This window comes from Falco rusticolus, chromosome 2 (genome assembly GCF_015220075.1).
Source record: "Falco rusticolus isolate bFalRus1 chromosome 2, bFalRus1.pri, whole genome shotgun sequence".
Lineage (NCBI taxonomy): Eukaryota > Metazoa > Chordata > Aves > Falconiformes > Falconidae > Falco > Falco rusticolus.
The window spans coordinates 85,864,110-85,883,197 of NC_051188.1; the positions used below are offsets into that span (position 1 = coordinate 85,864,110).

The 19,088-nt window shown below is 34.3% G+C and overlaps 1 protein-coding gene across 12 annotated transcripts in view; it reads left to right on the forward strand.

Annotated features, from left to right (window-relative positions):
- Positions 1-19,088, forward strand: part of DMD (dystrophin) — a 1,095,710-nt gene that overhangs the window by 829,478 nt on the left and 247,144 nt on the right. The gene's annotated exons all lie outside the window — the stretch shown is intronic.

Here is a 19,088-nt window from a genome sequence, read left to right on the forward strand (position 1 = left end):
ATGAGTACTTGATGGTTACTTCGCTTTTTTCACTTGCCACTTTTTAATTTCGCTTTTTGTTGTTGATGCTGCAAAGATACACTAGAAAGCACATGAAATGATCAGCTGGACAAAAGCCAAAGTGACTTGTAAACAGGTCTCTTCCTCTTCTCTTTAGAAGCCTTGACTTTCCAAGGAATAACTATATGATTTAAGCTGAGACAATTAAGGAGAAAGCGATCTGTATTGCTTGCATTAACTAAAATAAATCTAACAGGAACTAAATTGCTCTCAAGAGGAAAAAAAATACAATGAAGGAAGCAACCATTAGAAATTTACTATATAAAAAAATGGTTTTTATGGTAGTATTATGTTACTCCCTCCTTTTATGGACACTCATATTTTATGTGAATTATCATATAAAACATAAACACTTGCTTAAATGTGTTCCTTTTCTGAAAATCCACCAAAAGTGTTTAAATTTCACTAACTTAAATATTAAGCTAAAAAGGGACTTAGATTTTTCTTAAGTAGAGCATATATTATGACAGTAATTACATAAAGTACCCTGAAAATTTCTTTAGTACTCCAAACCATCACTGTCTAACAGATATCTCAAATATTTGCATTACCCAGCAGTTCCAGCAGTTCCTATGCTTAAGTTCAATGGAACTCAGGCCACACAACAGGAGCAAAGAGCTTTCACTGCTAAAGATGCCCTTTTTTTGGCTCTTGAGACAAGATATAGGACACTCGCGTCAGTCAAAAGCTAAAAAGTAACGTTTTTTCCTCACTACAGGATATGGGCAGTGAAGAATCAATGTATGATTTGATTTATGTTGTCCTTATTTGTTTAAGTTGTAGTGAGCTGGAGAGGGTGTGGCAAGGATTTGGGTGTCTAGACAACCTATTTTGCAAGGTCTGAGATAAGTTCTTGGGTAAACATGAGAGCTGATGTTAATTCTCTAATGCAGCCAGTTGTATGAACAGTGATTTTGCATGTCAGCTAGACAATATGAAATACAAATGACCAAACATATGACGTGAACAGTACAAAAGTATGATGTATACCTGTTTCCTATGCAAATGCATAATATAACAGTAATTGTAAGTCAGATCATAACCTAGGTTTTGTCTCTGAGCAGCAAACCTGTCCTTATCAGTGGTTGTTTGTTATAAAGATACAATTGTTAGAATGTAAACTTTATCTGTGCATAATTTTTGTAGGTATAATCTTGCTGCCTGCACAGAAAGAGCTTGACCATTCTGCTGGAGATAGGTTTGCTTAATATACTGTACCTGTCGTAATATTACTTTGCTTTACAGTACTTGCAAAATAATCATATTTGCTTTACAGTTGAATTGCATTCTGGGTGAGAAAAACTACATTTACACATCAGCAATCAAGGAATAATCAAGTGTGTTAAGTTATACGGAAGATTCATAGCATGTTTCAGTAGCTAGACTTTTCTGGGAGCCATTTCTGAAGAGCTTATTTGTTCTGTTAGGCTTGGACTGATGAAATTGAGAAGGAGAGAATTCACAGTATGTTTTACTTTAAAGAACATTGCCACCTTCTAGATTTTCCAGGCAAACTCAGCTTTTTCCTTTCCTTTCTTCTATTGCTTTGAATGTTGGTCCTCATTCTTGAAATCGGTATAATTCCATGCATATGAACAGCTATATAGTTCTTCGTGCAAGTACACTTTCTTTGAGCACAGTGAAACAATTAAATTAAAACCCTAAGTGGCTATGGGAACATTGTTTATATGGGAAGCTTGTTTACATGCCTGTGCCTGCAGTTGTCCTGGCTATAGAGCTGCATTCGTGTGGGCATGAGCAAGAAAGCACTGCAAATGTAAGATGTCAGATGAAGATGACAATGGTCATGTGTCATTTTCCAGTGTAATATTTTTCTTCCCCCCCCCAAAGTAACCATAGTGTGATAATTTTTATCTTCATGTTGTGGTGATTTATTGATTTTTTTTTTGAAATAATTTTGCCAGGCTCAAGAAAGTAGATATGTAGAGGGACTGCTTTTTTATGACCAATATGTCATGATGAAGCTTCTTATTTACAACAGCTTAACAACAGATACCAATTTAAAAGTGCAAAAACTGATGCAAAACGTTGCAATTGTAGAGCAATTATTTTGTTTTATGAGATGTTAAGAATACATGTTTATCTTGTTGCCTCTACTACTAAAAAAAAAAATAAATTTTCAGTCTAGCTGTTCATCACGTGTTTGAGAGCTTTGCTTGTTTTGAATTCTATAAGGACTTAAGTACCTTTACTTAATCAGTAGAACTATTCATGTTGAATGAAAGTGAGTGTCTGAAGTCTTAGGTATCACAGCCAAGATTATGTTAAGGAGCAAATAATTTAATGTATCAGCATGTTTTTCGAAAGAACAAATGTGGCTCTATTGACTATCCTTTTGAATACAAGGAGAAACAAAGTTTTCAAAAAACATTTAATCCAGAGCTCTCTGGAATATGTGAGATTTATATGGGGTCCTAATGTCTTTCCCATTAGACAAAAGGATACAAAACCCCTTTAATTTTAATGAAACTAATTTGTCTCTCTTCATCAGTACAGCACTCCATGCTTCTCAGGAACTACTCTCCAGCAGAGTTAGTAACATTGGCAAATTAAAAACCCCTCTTTATTAGCTGCTTATAGTGCAAGAATGTTAAGGCTTTTGTGTTTAAAATATGGCTATCTTTGAAGTTTCCTAAGAGTGGTTTTCAGATAAAGGATTAAAGTATTTGTTGTTTTCTTTGTTCCTCATTCTGTTACAATTATTTTAAACAAAACAGTTCACATTGAAAAAAAGACTATAAAAAGGGTGTGAATACTGCTCTGGCAAGGTTTAGATGCTCTGAGTTTAATTTGAGATATTTGTTGGTTTATGTTTTACTTGGTTAAATAACATCACTTAACATATCCATATTAAAAAGTATACCTAAAATGCCATTTGTTACCTATTTGAAGGACATTCTACTAACTGCCTACACTCTCAAACAAATATTTAGGTACAAAATACAATCTCAAGTTTATCAGCAATACCATCAGTTAACAATACTTTGGGGTTTTTTTCTTCCTAATTCCCCTAAGAATGGTGAAATTTCAGCCACAAATAGGAAAAAAAAAAGTATAAAAAGACATAAATAAAAATGCCAGACAAAGCTCCTATAAATAGGAGATCTTGAAGGTCATTGTAGCTGCTTATATTCTAGTTTTCACCTTTGTTCTTCACTCAGCTGACTGTACTTTTTGTGCAGTACTGACACCACTATGCAGACCCCAGATGAGAAGTCAGGTGAGGGTACTGAGTATTTGTAGCGTACTTTGTGAGAGGATTGTCTTGGATGTGCAATGCTTTCAAGATGCTGGTAGGATGAGCTGGAGACGCAATGTTACCCAGAATATGGTGTGATTCATCATTTCCACCTTTGTGAACACGTTCTTGCGATTTTTAAGAAACTCTTTTAGGGTTAGGAAAAGGAAAGAGTTCTTGAGTTATATCAGGAGAGGATAACGTCAGTCATACAGTAGTTGCCTAACAGGATCTGTGGATCCTTGTGACTTCAGGGACATGTTTCTTTAAAGTCTTGGTATCAGTGTGAACAAGTTAATGTTCCCACCACTTGAACTGATACATCTGTGGGCTAGTACCTTTATCATTTCCAAAAAGGCAATAGATCATCTGTAGGTCTGCTAAGTCCTCCCTTGGACAAACAGAAACGACCTCAAAGAGAAAAGTGATGTTGTTCCTAAATTAATTGGGTTTTTTCAACTTGTCTGTCCCACAAGTGGCTTGCTGAGGTTCCTTAATCACCATGAATTCGGCTCATTGATAGTTTAGTGGTTTTGGTTGTTAACTGTAATCTAATGTTAATAATTTCATTATAGACGAATGAAAAGGAGGGCACCGCTGGCATTTTGCAAAGAGTTCTTCAGCTTCAAAGTTAGTAAGTTAGTAACTGAAACTGAACAGGAAAAGTGAAAGTGGAATATCTAGAAGACCATTCCTTACTGCTCAGACAGTTGATCTTTCCATTTTTATTTTCTCGTTCTTGGTTTGTATTTTGGTCTTGAGTGAAATTGAATTCTGCAGTTTTGTTCATATTTACTGTGTGTTAAATGTTGTTTAGTCTGTTCTGATAACAATGAGAACAGTTCTTATAGTGAAATCCAGCTGGACAAAATAAATAGTTCATGGTGCAGAGGTTCAAAGGGACTGAGGTTTCATGAACTAACTGGAATCATAATCAGAGCTTAATATGGACATTTCACAGAAACTCTCCATTTGAGAAATCTCACTCTTTTGCATTCACGGGAGGTGCAAGAGGAACAAAGTTTTAAGGAAGGCATAAGTAAGCCTGATTTTGTGAGAGAAAGAACAGAAATGTCAATTTTTGTTCTTACTCCATTAGAAGATTAAGACAAATGTGTTGTTCTTTCTCATAAAGGTGAGATTTTTCTGAAGTAATTAGAGAGTTTCAGTCTCTCTTTGAACAAGAACAGAAGCTAATGCTCTGTGTCCTGGAAGTCCAACCTTAAATCTATTTACTATTAGTCTGCAGATAAATTAACAAACTGTAGTAAACACTGCTCTCATCCAAAGTTTATTGCAACAAATTAATGTCTTGTCTTCCCTATCCCTTCAATAGGCTTCTTACAAGCCTCATGTCCTTTAACAAAAAACAGAAATTAATAAAGCTGATGGACTAGCAGACTGCCAGCAAAAAGAAGTTTGACCTTAGTTGTCAGTTTTTGTTTGCATTATTACTTTTGTGATACCTTGTTTTGTTTTCACGTGTGTTTCCTATGGATTTATTTTTTTTTCTTACAGCATTTCCTTGCTATTGTAATCTTTGGTGCTTCATGATGGTTTAGCTTCTGATCAGCTGCTGTGCAGGCAATGTAAGCTTCCCCCTCAGTGCCTTGTCAGTCATGCTTGAAACTGGGAGGATAATTCAGTCTGCCTGTTAATTTTTTAGTCTCTTTGGAAGTTATCACCAAATGGTGCTTGCCTTTTGCTGTGTGGATGTGTTTTAACTATGAACAAAATCTCAACCATATGTTGTTTTTATATAAAGTCACAAAGAAATTGACAAATGACAACAAGTCATCATCGTTCAAGCTGAGGATCAGTGGCACAAGAGGCTGATGGTCATGACTCTTACTGACCAACACAGAGGCCTGGGGAGGTGCCAACACTGAGGCTAGAGAGGGAAGCAATGGAATTAGTAATATATTTTTCTTGCATATCCTAAAAATCGTTGAGGAAAGGTGAAATTAAACTGAGACAGAGCTTTTAAGGTGTATTTGATACAGGTACATAGAAAGAGAAACAGTAAGCAAGCAAGCAAGTGATTTTTGAAAAGAAAAAGATCAGCAAGTTCATGTTTAGCATCCAGTATCAATCACATCTTCACCAATACCCCAAATTTAACTGTACTGCTCTACAATTCCTGACAAATTTTAAAAATGTAGAGTTCTTCCCCAGCTACTGAGAATTACTTCTGTTAACTATAAAAAATATTGTCTTCTGCAAATGATAAGAAATAATAGCTCTTGGAATTATCACTCTAGCTGGCATATCTGTAGATTGTTCATTTGTGCAAGATACATAATCAGTAATGTATCTGATGCATATCTGCTTAAGCACAATAATGCCTTGTGGCAATGAATTATACAGGTCTGCTTTTTGTTGGTAAAGAAAAAAGAATTTTGTTTAAAATGTACTACATGTTTTTGAGATTTCATTTTTCACTTGGCACAAATTTCTTGAAATTACCTAAAGTGCCAAATTTGCAACACCCGTTTCCCACTTTCTGCATCTTATCTTATTGGTATCTTACATTTTCCTTTTTATTTTCCTTATTTTATCTTTCTTGTTTCCTTTCCTATTACTTATATGTCTTCTTTTATTTTTTATTTTTTTTAAATTCACATCAGGTGAAATGAGTCTAATTTAGTGGTTGGTTTTTTTTAAAATCTAACTTGGATGCATTTTCTGAAACCCACAACATGACTTATGTATGCTGATTTTTGTTATTCTTTTGTTTTAAAAACTGAAAGATAGTATTGTATAATTCATACAATTCAATACAATTTGTTATCAGTAATGGTAAAGAGTTCAGAAATTTCCATGAGTTCTTAATGTTTACAGAATGTCTGAGGTTGATGCTTCAGCTGCTTAATTACTACTAATGTCTATTGCTCTACTATGAACCGTATACCTTTACTGATTCCAAGAGTGTAGATTTATTCTTGTGGTATTTAACCTGTAAGTTTTGCATTGTGGATTTACTACAAGGGATGGCAGGCAATTCTTCCAGGGTTGTCCTCTCTCTGTGTTCCTGTGGGAACAGCAGCAGAATAGACTTGTTCAAATAAGCTGGCACTGAGAAGCCATAGATCTGCCTTTGATGACATCTTTCCATTTTATACTGTGCTGACCCCTTGGAGCTGTGGACACTTGTCACTGTGACTTCTTTCCATGTTAGGGAAAACTAAAATAGAAGCATGGAACATTTTTATTAAGTTTTGCTTTGCCTAATTGGTTTTCACGTCATGTTGCTGCTTTAGTAATGTTATATCTGATGTTACTCTCCTTTGTGCTGGTTGGGATGAGGCACCCAAGCCAGCATCAGAAGAGTGATGGACATAAGTATTTATTACAGATGGACATAGTATTTATTCCTTTTTTTCTTTTAACTTACATACTAGTATGTATTCACATCTTCATGAAGCTGTTGGTCTTGGTTTAAAATATTAAATTCCTTCAAGGCTACAGCTAGTTCAGAATGCAATGGTGTATACTGAGTTTAAATTTTCCTTGTAGTGTTTGGTATTTTGGACACATCTATATTGAATCTTTCTGCTGTCACATTTATGATGATTTGTTTCATCTGGAAATATTCACAGTCCTTCCTGGGTTTGACTAATTCAAACAAATTTGCCATCTTGCTCTTCACAACCTTTTCCCAATGGTTAATTAATGCACTGAATATTCAACACCTAGTGCTGCTCCCTTGGGATAGGCTCCTAATGCTCAGGGTGAACGTCATTTACATTGACTACACTGTATGTTCTTAATTAAGTTTCATTCAGGCGGTTTCTGTAACAAAACTTTGCATCCCTGGAATGGTTCCTAAATATCTCCTTCTACAGGGCCTTAACTTGTGGATAGTGTTTGCTTTATTGTTAGTTTTCATCTTTTGTTTCAATTAATTCTAACAAAAAGTTGGCAAATGTATTTGTCTAAGACACAGATTTTTATTGATCCATAATATGCTTATTAAGATAATGTAGACTAATACTTACACATGAAAGCAGGAATGTTCTTGAGTAGCCATTCCCAACAGAAGGCTTGACTTCTGTTTCTGATGGAAACGCAACTCTTCAGTGTTTGTATAGATGTATATATAGTCTTTACAGGTGGATTCTCCATATATGTGTGTGTGTATATATATATATATATATATATATATATATATATTTGTTTGGGTACTGTCTGATCATGGAGGGGCAACATCTAGCTAGTCATAAATATTAAAGATTGTTGAACATAATTATATGTTCGTGTAGTGTCAGCAGCAGTTTAGTATATGTGTAATGTGCTTAGCTTGGAGTAGGTTAAATGAGCTAGTGAAATTTACTGGAATAATGTCACTACTTGATATTTGGAACAACTAAAATTAGTAAGATATATAAGTCGCTCTTGTTTAGACTGTTATTCTGAATAAGCTGCAGCACATTAAACAATCATATAGATATCAGGTTTGAATGTACAGTTGTTAAATATTGAACAATTTCAAGATATCGAGACAAACTATATTGCAGTTATTGGATAGCAGATGACAGCCTTTTTGTAGATCAGAAGTACAGATAATCAAGAAAGTATTACAGAAGTTAATATAAGAAATCAAAATAATATATCAAAGACTTGTAAAAACAATGTGTCATGGTAATGCCATGTGGATTTTAAAATATCTATTTTATAATATTTCCTTGAGTGTTCTCTATTTTTATCATTTAGATAAATAAAGATTTTACAGTATATATAAATCAGTACAGTATGGAAATATGGAGATGTGAAGCTATTGCAAAACACGTAATTTGTGAGAATGACTATTCTAATACTGCATTTCTGCATAACATTCTTATAACTAATTTATATACAGTCTTGTGTACGTAGCTCACACTGCAAGAGTAAAATGAAGTAAAGGAGATCAAGAAATGCTACAGATTTGTTTGGTTTTTTTTTACTAATGCACTTATACATTTACTTGTTTGCATTTTTGATAGGAAGGTTAATGAGTTGACTGTAGTCTACATGTGTACACCTAATAAATACATTAATATTAGTTGAACCTAACTTTTGTCAATTGCAACACAAGGCAGCCATCTCCAGTGCTTATTTGATGTTAAGAAAGTTAATTTTTTTTCTATTTTGTTTTCTTATGAATCTTCTGAGAGAACCTGTCTCTGCTTTTTAGTAGTATATACCATTTTTCCTCCCATGAACTCTTAACGTAATTGCTCTAATCTAAATTCTAGGAGTCCTTTGTAGTACTAGAATAGAACTTGAAAAATTAAGATGACTACTATCTGAAAAAAAAGTAATATCCAAGCCAAATAATGGGACATTGTCTGCATGATCTACATCAATACCACCCCTTGCTACTCAATTATTTTCTTGCAGTTTCTGTTGTGGGTATAGACTGGGTGTCACATCTGTAGTCAACTTTATGCATACAGCTCTCTCTGGTAAGGCACTTTTCCCTCTCAGGCTTTGTGTGCTGTTCTTATATACCTTCTTAGAAAACCTGAGCCATGACTTCTCTGAACAAAGAGGAAAATATAAAATAGGAAATCAGTTAGTGATTCAGATATTCTTGTAGGAAATCATAGTGTAATGTTCTTATGGGACGAGGTGACTTTTATTTCACAGTTTCACATATTCCTGTACTCTTGGATGTCTTTGTCCCAGCTGCCTGTGCAGCATCAACACCAAGATGTTTGTATCCAAGTGTTTCATCCATAGGAATTCCTTGGGATCACCCAGACCACAGGGGGCATCACCTAATGATTTGTCATTCGTGTCCCAGTTATGTTCTTTTCTTGTTAAACAGACAGACTAATCTACTAAATAGATAGTAAAAGTAGAAGCTGGATTTTTTTTGAGATTTTCTTTTCAAAAGTATTAATCTTGAAAAATTTATGTAGTTATGTCTTCACATTTCTGGAGACTTTTCCCCCTCCATGTGATGGATAAGAGATTTCTTGCAAGATCTTGTAGGGTATGCGTGCTACTTATTTGTTTGTTTATTTATTATCTCTCAAATCCTGTTTACCAGAGATAGGTACATTAAAAAGAAAATGGATATCCATCTAGTATTTCAGAATGTATTGCCATGTGCTTTCAGCTGTGAAAAACTATAATTGTAAACGTATTTCCTAGAAGTCGAGCTGGGATACAATTTTTCAGCTAATCAGAAAAAGCAGAACTATGTCAAGGACGGCTAACCAGATTTTGATCTTAAAACGTGATGATGATGATTGTGTCAAATACAATCATGAATGTAAGCCTTGATCTGACAAAAGTTCAAGCTGCTTTTAATAAGGCTTTTATTTAGATTTAGGCCTCTTATGCAGAAATAACATCAGCTGGGTAGAATGAATGATTTTAAAAGGTGAGCTTGATTCTTGCTGCAAAAAGAACAGGATTGAAGGACCTTGATGTTTCAAAATCTCATTCTGTTGCCATATACAATCCAATTCAGTATTCATTAACACATCTATTTAAACAAGACCATTTTAAATGTATCTTTTGGTTAAATAACAGAATATATACAGGTATATTTCCTTTGAGGACCTTATGGTATATTTCATGGATTTCTTTGCATGAGCTAAAGGAAAGCTGAATCATCAGTTGAACTGATGAATGAATCAGTTATGCATTCATTTCCATGACTAAAATTTGGAAAGTGATTTGAGAACAGGTAGACATACATTAAGGAAAGGAAACACATCTCCCCAGACCTTGTGTAAATTATCTAGAATTTACAGAGGATAATTCCATGACAGTGACCACAAAATGACCACAAAAAACACAAGCAAAATAAAGTGTTTTTTTCAATGTAATCACCTGATAATTATTTCAATGTTTATCAAGGAGGAAGAAAACATTGCAAAATATGCACTATTTGAGTTAGATTTGGATGAGTGCCAGAATTGCACAAGCTCACAAAATTTCAAGTATATCTACTTTTGTCATAGCTTTTCATAGCAGAATAGTCTGACCTCCTCAGTCCCAGAGTGTTTACGTGTATTTACGTGTGTCTCCACTCTGCTATATAGTCCAGTTCTGTCGTTTGAAGGGTTAAGTTTTTTCCTGCTAAGAATTTATATCTTTGTAATTTGTCCAAAAATGAACTGAGGTACAACTATCACAGAGCATCTTGTTCCCTTTGAAGTCAGTTGAAGGTTTAGGATTCTCTCTGTAAGGCTTTTATATCAAATACATACCGAGTTCTGTTGAATGGAGTGTGAGCTGAACATCATCTGAATTTGCTGAGTTTGGCTCTGGAAGTTCATTACTTATTTATTTATATTTACATAAGCCCAAAGAACAGAACTGCAGTTATGATTTCTTCCCAATGTTGTTGAAACTCCATAATAATAATTTATCAGTATTATTCTCCATTCTCATATTACCTCTGGTTACAGTTCCTGTTGTTTTACAATCTTTCTGCAGTGTATCTATTTTAATCACGTTATCTCCTTATTCTATATTTCAGCTTTCTGTAGGAGTCTGAAACTTCCTGAATAATAAATAACTATATAAGATGGTCCTTTACAACTAATATTACTGTATTAGACTACCTAGACATAAAAAACAGTAGGCAGTCTGCTGTCTCTCTCTCTCTCAGATGCTAACAGTTTTGGTTACCAGCTGCTTCTGAGCTGAATATTATAGAGCTGGACCTTGACTGTCATCTTTATTTCTTTTTAGCAGTTTTATGTGTCTTAAAATATATTGGCATATTGGAATAGTTGTTTTGAAATATTTTGAGTCAATGTGATCTGTCAGCATCTTTGTGTAGTGTACTATTTAAGGCCCATGTTTGGGGGGGGGGGGGAGGGGATGTGTGTATTTATCTAAGTGTTTATTTACTGTTACTCTCATTTAACTTAAGATGATGCATTGTACAATATAAACTGTAAGTGCTGCCAGAGTTTTCCAGTCTGGAAACTGAGGCTTCTTTCTCTTGTATGGTAGCAAATCACTAATGTTCTCCCAGGCCACTGAGCTCAGCCCTCAGAGGTTGCAGCTTTAAATGAAAACTACACCAACAGTTTAATAGTATCCTTTGTGAGCCCTAATTGATTTCTGTGAAATGTACTGATGGCATTACATGTTTATTAAATGCAATTGTTTCTACAGTGTGTAGGGGGAAGAAGACAAGTGCCTTTAGAATATAATTATTCTCATAATCAGTTTTAATTACACTGTCTTAGCAAAGTTTTATCTTAGTAAAATTGTATCTGAGTAATTAATATGCTGTTTGTTAGATGTCACTGTTGACTGCCTTGGAATCTTGGAACAATTACATGTTTTGGAATGCAAGAAAAAACTTAATTTTATGTATTATAGACTGTGAAGTGTGAAGAAGACTTAAGCAGAACAATAGCCTTTTTGCTTCTTCACATAGAATAAGAGACCAGTTTTTTCCCCATTTGCTTTTAGTTTTGGCTTTAGGATTTCGTCTTTTTTCTGATTTCTCTCTAGAATGGGAATACCAGAACTCTTAAAAGTTGTTTTCCCATGTTTTTGGGGGGCATTGTTTGGATAGTAAAATGGTTAAACTGGAATTTGTTCCGTAAGTTCAGAGTACTGGGGGTGTGAGAGTGTGTTTGTGGTGTTGCTTGTTGTTTTGCATTTTTTTCCTGTTTGCCTGCTTTGGTTTTTAAGATACTTCTTTTAAGTTTTGACTAAGGGCTATTTGGAAAAGCCTTTTGAGTAAGTCCATACAGAACATTATTCTGTCATTTTTAGTGGTACTTCATACGTTTGTGATTTTTGTATGTTGTTCAGATTCCCTTTTCTTTAACCTGGTAATTTTTCAGATTTACTTTCTGGGAAGTGATTGATTTTAATGAAAAATTATCAGGAGATTAGAAATCTCAAGTAAACCTAAAATATTCTCAATAACATAAAATATAACCTGTAATTAGTTTTAATTACAAAGGAATTAAAATGACCTACTTAGGTTCATTATTGATTTTTTTGTAGTTCACGATGTAAGTGTAATAATCTATGGTTATGATGAAGATAGGGAAAATGTACACTTATATTGTGTTTTTATATATTCTAGACCTATGCCAAGGCAAGAAGGGAAAAGGAGACAAAAGCAATGGCAGCAAGAAAAGCCTGTTAGAAAAAAATTTCTTCTATCCCTCTCTATGCCTGCCATCCCATTAATAGGTATCTTTGGAATGTGAGATCCCATAAGTGAAGACACAGAACATATAAGAAAAGACAGAAATTATTTTTAAAAAGGTTGACGAGGAATTTTCCTCTGTGCTGATGTTGGCAGGTGTTTATTTTAAAAGAGGTTACTTAAAGGTCCTGTACAGAAATCCATGTATGTGATTTTGCGCCCCAGGGTGTGATACTTCCTTTTCTTTTAGCAACCCTTCTCAGTTTGACAAATAACGGTGTAGAAGAGGTGGGAGATTGATATCCAAAGCTGATCTGAAATTTCATAGATAAATACCATTTCTTTCTTTTTTCCCCTCTTTTTCTCATTAAGTATCAATGGTGCTTTAATAAAGAAAATTGTGGAACAAGTAGTCTAAGTACAAAGACAGGCTTTAAAATGGCTTTAGTAACAAAGAGAGCGGTTCAGAGGAAAATGCTGGGGCTGCTGCTGATTTTTGGTGTTTAGGTTTTTTTTTTATATGGGGTCTGACTATTTTGATGAGGGCTATGACAGGTATAAGACTAGAAGCAAGCCAGCCAACAAACAATAGCAAAAGAAATAGTTTCTCTCTCTTGCTGCATCCATAAACACCAGTAACATATTATTATTTTTTTAATACAGGATATTTTCTGCTTTTGCAGAGTTTTACAATAGAAAAACTGCTTAGAAAAAATCAATTACATCTTGCTTAGCAGAGTGAATAACTGCTCTTTGAAGCTTTTCCCCCTCCGTGTCAACACATTTTTAAGGAAGGACAAATTATATGGGCTTATTACGATGATCAGGAGATGCTTTAGGATGTTTTAGTTTTCGTATCTGAAGATACTGTCATCATTTAGGAAACTGTGTGTGATTATCAGGGAAAGAATGATACTGTGTCCGTATCAAGACAGACAGAGTTCCAATCAGAGGATGGGGGCGTTGAGGGGCTTTGTTCTTCTTTCCTGCAGAAGAAAAGAGAATCAGCAGAGAACTGCCTTTGTGTGCTTATTTTGCAGCAGCTGTTGCACTTTGTCTGTATGCACAATTACTTCTGCAATTTAAAATAATTTTGCTGGTTATTCATACATAATCAATATGGATAGTGCAGCCAAGGCAGAGATGCCCTTCTACTTAACTGAAGACACTAAGAGTCAGCTTTCTGTCTGTGGCTTACACTGAGAAATAAATGAAAGGCAGGGAAAGGTACTGCACATTTAAACACAGAAAGAAATACATCACTGATAGGAATCCTGCTCATATGCTTGAATCAGCAAGGCAGTACCTGCGTGTTCCCATTGGGGTCCAAAAATAAGGTATATTTTTCTTGTTTATTCCAAGATGTTTCCATCACTGAAATGAAATCATTCCTTCTTTCAGTTCTCCACATCAGCTGTCTTCAGGGAGGTATTAGCAGTGGTAAAGACCAGGCAAAGAGTTCTAGAAAGTTATTGTTGCCTTTTTAGAGGTAGCTTTTTCATCAGGTTTGTTCCTTGGCCCTTATAGGAAGGGACTAAAGCACAAAATGACTGGAAAAAAAACCCTGAAAGCCTGTCTTTCAAGTACAAAATGCTGTACCAGCACACCAAAGACTTCCTGTTTCTTCGCTCAGAATAATGGGAAGATAAGGGCCTGCGGGTGACTGTCAGCTGCATCTGAGCTCTGATCTCTGGGGTGGTTCAGGTGCTGATATTGTAGTTCTGCATTTAGTTGCACTTTGAGGCTTTCTAATCACTTGCAGTAAAGAAGTAATTTCAGAGGTAGTCGCACACATGTGAGCAATCTCTGTTACTCTAGGATCAACTTGGTGAAGAACACTGTCCAACAAGCCAGACAAAATAGTGATAGTAGGACACAAGTGTGTATATTTAAAGATCACTCATAAAATTCAAGATACACACACACAGGCCAATGCTCTACAGCAGAGAAAAGCTAGTAACCTCTCTCAGAATGGTTGAACTAAAAGAATGTTTAAGCAAGTGTTACTGGAAAAATACTATGTGTCCCTGGGTGAGGTTTACAGCTGGTTGAGATCCAGAAAACCACATGAAAGCAGTACTTAAACTGCTGTCTCAGCATAGTTTTCCACACTTAATGTGATCAGCTGTTCCAGAGTTAATCTGCAGATTAATCACTTACTAGCATATATTAGTAACTTTAACTGACATTCTAGAATATAGTCCCTAGAATCTCGAAGAAAGTTCCTCTAAGCAGCATTTCCAAAATAAATTAGTATGATTTATTTTGAATTTGTATTTCAAAATTCTATCAATAATAGTTATTTTAAGAATTTAACATTCAATTGATTAATTTAATTTTCTTGCCATAACTGTGACATCTCCTAGTGTTCCCACTTTTATCTGAGATTAAATTATTCTGCCTCTTTGATAGGTTCTTTATCAGTCCAAGTTAAAGCAGCTGAAGAAGAGTTGCCAGTAAGAGCTTAAATTTATTTAATAGTAAAAATTAAATGTTCCAATAAAGGTTTGCAATTTTTCCTTTGTCACACTGGCAAAAGGATATGATGCTCATGAAAAGTGCAAACTGCTTCCAGCATTAGCAGGAAGATGCATATAGTTCAAATTGCCTGTGATAGCTGGCTCCAGAAAAGGGAACTTCAGGTAGCCTTCTTTTTTTAATTCTATGGAATTGTAATGTCAGAAAGGGAAAATGCAGTTATATAGAAAGAGCCATGTGAACTGTAGAAGTAAAACCATTTACGATACTTTGACAGCCAGTAGTCCAGGATATTTTATTTTACATCTATGCGATAACATTAGATCATCAGAGTCTGCAGATGGAAGTGTGATTTAGTGATATATTGAACACTGAATGATGCGGAATTTCTCCACTGTTACTGCCTTTAAAGAAATACCTGTGGAACAGAAATTTATTAGTTTATCCGTTATGAATATTTTCTGTGCTCACTCTTCAATATATTTCCTTATGTATTCTGTATTCATAGTGTAGTGTACATTGGCATAATGCTCTGCACTTGCTCAGATAACAGGCAGCATAGTATCTAAAAACATTATTTAAACACTGACCCTTGCAACATATTTTGTAATGTGAATAAGCATTACAATTTCAAATAGACAAGCAGATACTTAGAAAATACTACAGCTGAAGGAAAATGTTATTCAGACTCATGGAGCCTCTCCAAACACTCTATTCCTTGTGTTGTATGGGATTGGGGTTTGTTAAATGAAGAACTCTTGCAATATGTTTACTGACACCATCACTCCTGTACCTCAGCACTTTCTCTTCTTAGATTCTATAACAAGAAGTTCAGTTACATAGATTTTGTTTGGTGTATATTTTTATTTTGTATATATGTCATGGTATAGACTCTGAGTTTTAGCTAATAATACAAAATTCTGAACTTCAAGCTCACAAATATCTTCATTTTCCCTTGCTATCTTTCCAAACATTTGTAAACAGCTATGTTTTGAAAATACCAGCTTTAAAGGTTCTCAGCATCACAGGCAACATCTTGTAGAAGAGGCTTGTACTTTTTCTTATTTGTGTTTGTGGTGTTTTTTTTCTAAATGCTGAAAAAACTTCTTCCTGTGAATGCGAATGTTCACACTTACACACGCTATGTGACTCACTTCCTCTGATGTGCCTCCATTTTCCCTCAACTCAAAGCCTTCAGCTAACATATTCTTAAAGAGTACCATAATCTCTGTCCTACAGCAAAGCTCATGTGACAGAGTTGGTCAATCCACTGTCACTGATGTCAGTAGTTCCTAAAAATCACTCCATAGACTAGATTGAGGACCATCTTACCTACCGATAATGGTGAAAATTTAGGATTATGTAAAATTAAAATTGTGTAGTTTCAGGTAAATTACCATGGTAGTCAAGAGGAAAAATTTGCTCTGACCTTGAATCTGGTTCAACAGATGTATACAGACAAGGGAGGAAGGATTTAAATTCCAGAAATGCTTGTCTCCATGTTTGTGGAGGGAGTATAGTTCCAAACTTCTGGATATCTAGATGAAAATAAGATGAATCTCACCCTTTGTATATCTCCTATGAATAAGAATCTTTTGGTTATACCACTATGTGCTTATTTTTGTATTATAGTGGAACAGAGAAACCCAGGATTGTTCCATTTTAAAAACATTGTTGTGATTGTTTAATATTTCAGCAGTATTTTGTAGTGTTCCTACTGTGCAGCTTTCCATTTACACAGAAATATATTTCTGCTTATTTAATGTTCTTTTCTTACAGCTTGCACTCATTGTGAAGTTAAATGTATTTGGATGATACAGACTAACAAGAAAGCATCTTTACTTTGGTTTTGTGCAATACTTTCTTGTTCAATATGTGTATTTTTGTCTCCCCTAAAATTTTAATTTATCTCATCATATGCTGTATTTGATACTCAGTTTTATTTTCTATTTTTAGACCTTCTTTTCTCTATTCTAATCTCATAATTTTGAAGTAATTAGAAAATCGAGTGGAGTGAAGCTTGATACTTTATCAACCAAGCTGATACACTGCAGAGCTGTCAATGTAGTTGAATGTTCATCGCATGTTAGATGTATCAAAATTTAAAACTTAAAATACTAGATAATTTCTGGTGGATGTATTAGTACGTTTATTAGTAAGGAACATATTTCTGTGGGCTGAAAGAATTATGTGCCATAAGACTTCTGTATATCATAGAAATGCCAGAAAATTTTTCATAATTAAATCTTCATTCGTTTTCCAGATCAATAAAAAGTATAAATAAATAAAAACATAAATTCTTATTTTGAGTAATACTTATAATAATTCTCTCTTTGAATAAGTTTTTCATATCTGTCTTTGTGTTCATATTTTATATAGATTAAAAATGCACTTAATTATTTACACAAGTGGATGAGTACAGCTTTGGGTCCTACTTCTCAGTATACCATGCAAAAATTTAAATATACACAAATAGACTTAACACACACACCCTTTTATTTCTTTAAATCTCACTATTTTCAGAATGCTGTTATTTATTAGAGCATTGCTATGTATTTATAGGATTTCAGGTGGATCTAGTTAAAAACATGCCTTAAATGTTTTGAAGGAATTACACAAGGAAAAAAGTGTTACACCTGATTCTGCAAAGGCACTGATATCAGCTATCATGTTTGCACACTGAAAATTTAAGTAGAATATGCTATAAAGCATACCTTGCAATACAATTGTGCTTTGAAGAACTGGATAAAATATTTTTAGTTTATGTAAGTTTATTCCATTTCTAAGTTCTGTCTAACCAATGTGATGCTATTTTTGAGCTAAAAGTGATAAATAGGTCAATATGGTATTTTCCAGGTAAAACATTTTCTGTTTCTTATTGTCTTTTTTTCTAACTTTATACTGATTTAATGTATATTGTTCGTATATTTAGATGTGATATCTATGTAATTATTTCTTAGTTTAACAAAAGAACAACAATCCTTTCATTGAAGTTGTTTAAGATTTGAAGAGTGACCTAACCACAAGCCATGTTTATGTCTATGTAGAATAAATTTGTGAAGGAGATCGTGTTTGCTGTTCTAAAGAGTGCTAAGTGTGCCTCACTCTCCTCCTAAAAGGTTCTTGGGGACACATTCTAATACGGGCTAAGCAATGCGATGATGTGGAGAATTCTTTTAAATGGCAACAGATGCTTCTGAGATAAAAATCCAGTCCACTCTTAAGTTTTAAATGATTAGTGGATGACTTTGTAATGAGGCACTCATAGTTTTCTCAGGTTTTTAATCAAAACAGGATCCAAGAATAAATGTCATGTCACATCCCCTTCCCCCCCCCCCCCCCCAAAAAAAAAATAAATGGTTGGGAAAAAAAATAAGGTGTTACAGGATTAAAAATATGATAGAAATATGATAGCTATTGTGAGATTTGACTCTTAGGGAGGATTTCTTTTTTTTTTTGTTCATGTTTGTCTGAGATGTTTGTCCTCACCTCTATCCTGACTGGATTTTTCTGTTCTTACTCTACTGCAATTTACTTGCTTATGAAAAAAATATGTTAAGTCAGTGCCACTTGGCAATACTTGTGTTATTTTTTTGTTTCTTTTCTTGCTTCAACTAGTGTACTAGGTTTTAGGATTACATCGTTACTTACTGAGGAGTTAAATCCCTTCATGACAGCAAACAGGATTTGAAATAGAGATTAGCACTTAGAAATTTCACAGCATCATCTGGTAAAGCTATGAAAAATTGCAACTTGGGAAATTCTATCTGCTAAAATCTAGTATCTTAGACTCTGTCTAAATAACTCTAAAACTAGACAGGAAATCTATCTAGAAATATCCAGATCACCAGAGGTTAGTAGACATAACACAGATGTGCATCAACTTGCACTCATTCCACTTAAGTTACTCAGATTACCAAACAGCTTTACGTTTTCTGAGCTTAAAAATTATTTAGTTATCATGCTGATGTTAAACATATATGCATGTAATGAATAGCTAAGTAGCCTTAACAGACTCATGTTAATGGACAGTATGTCATACTTACCTGCTCACATTTCTAAATCCAAATTTAGTTCAAGTTCAATGTGAAAAATTGGTGAGTACATGTGACACCTACATCGCACATGAATGCGGATAGAACACAAATATACTGTAATGTTTTTTCAGGA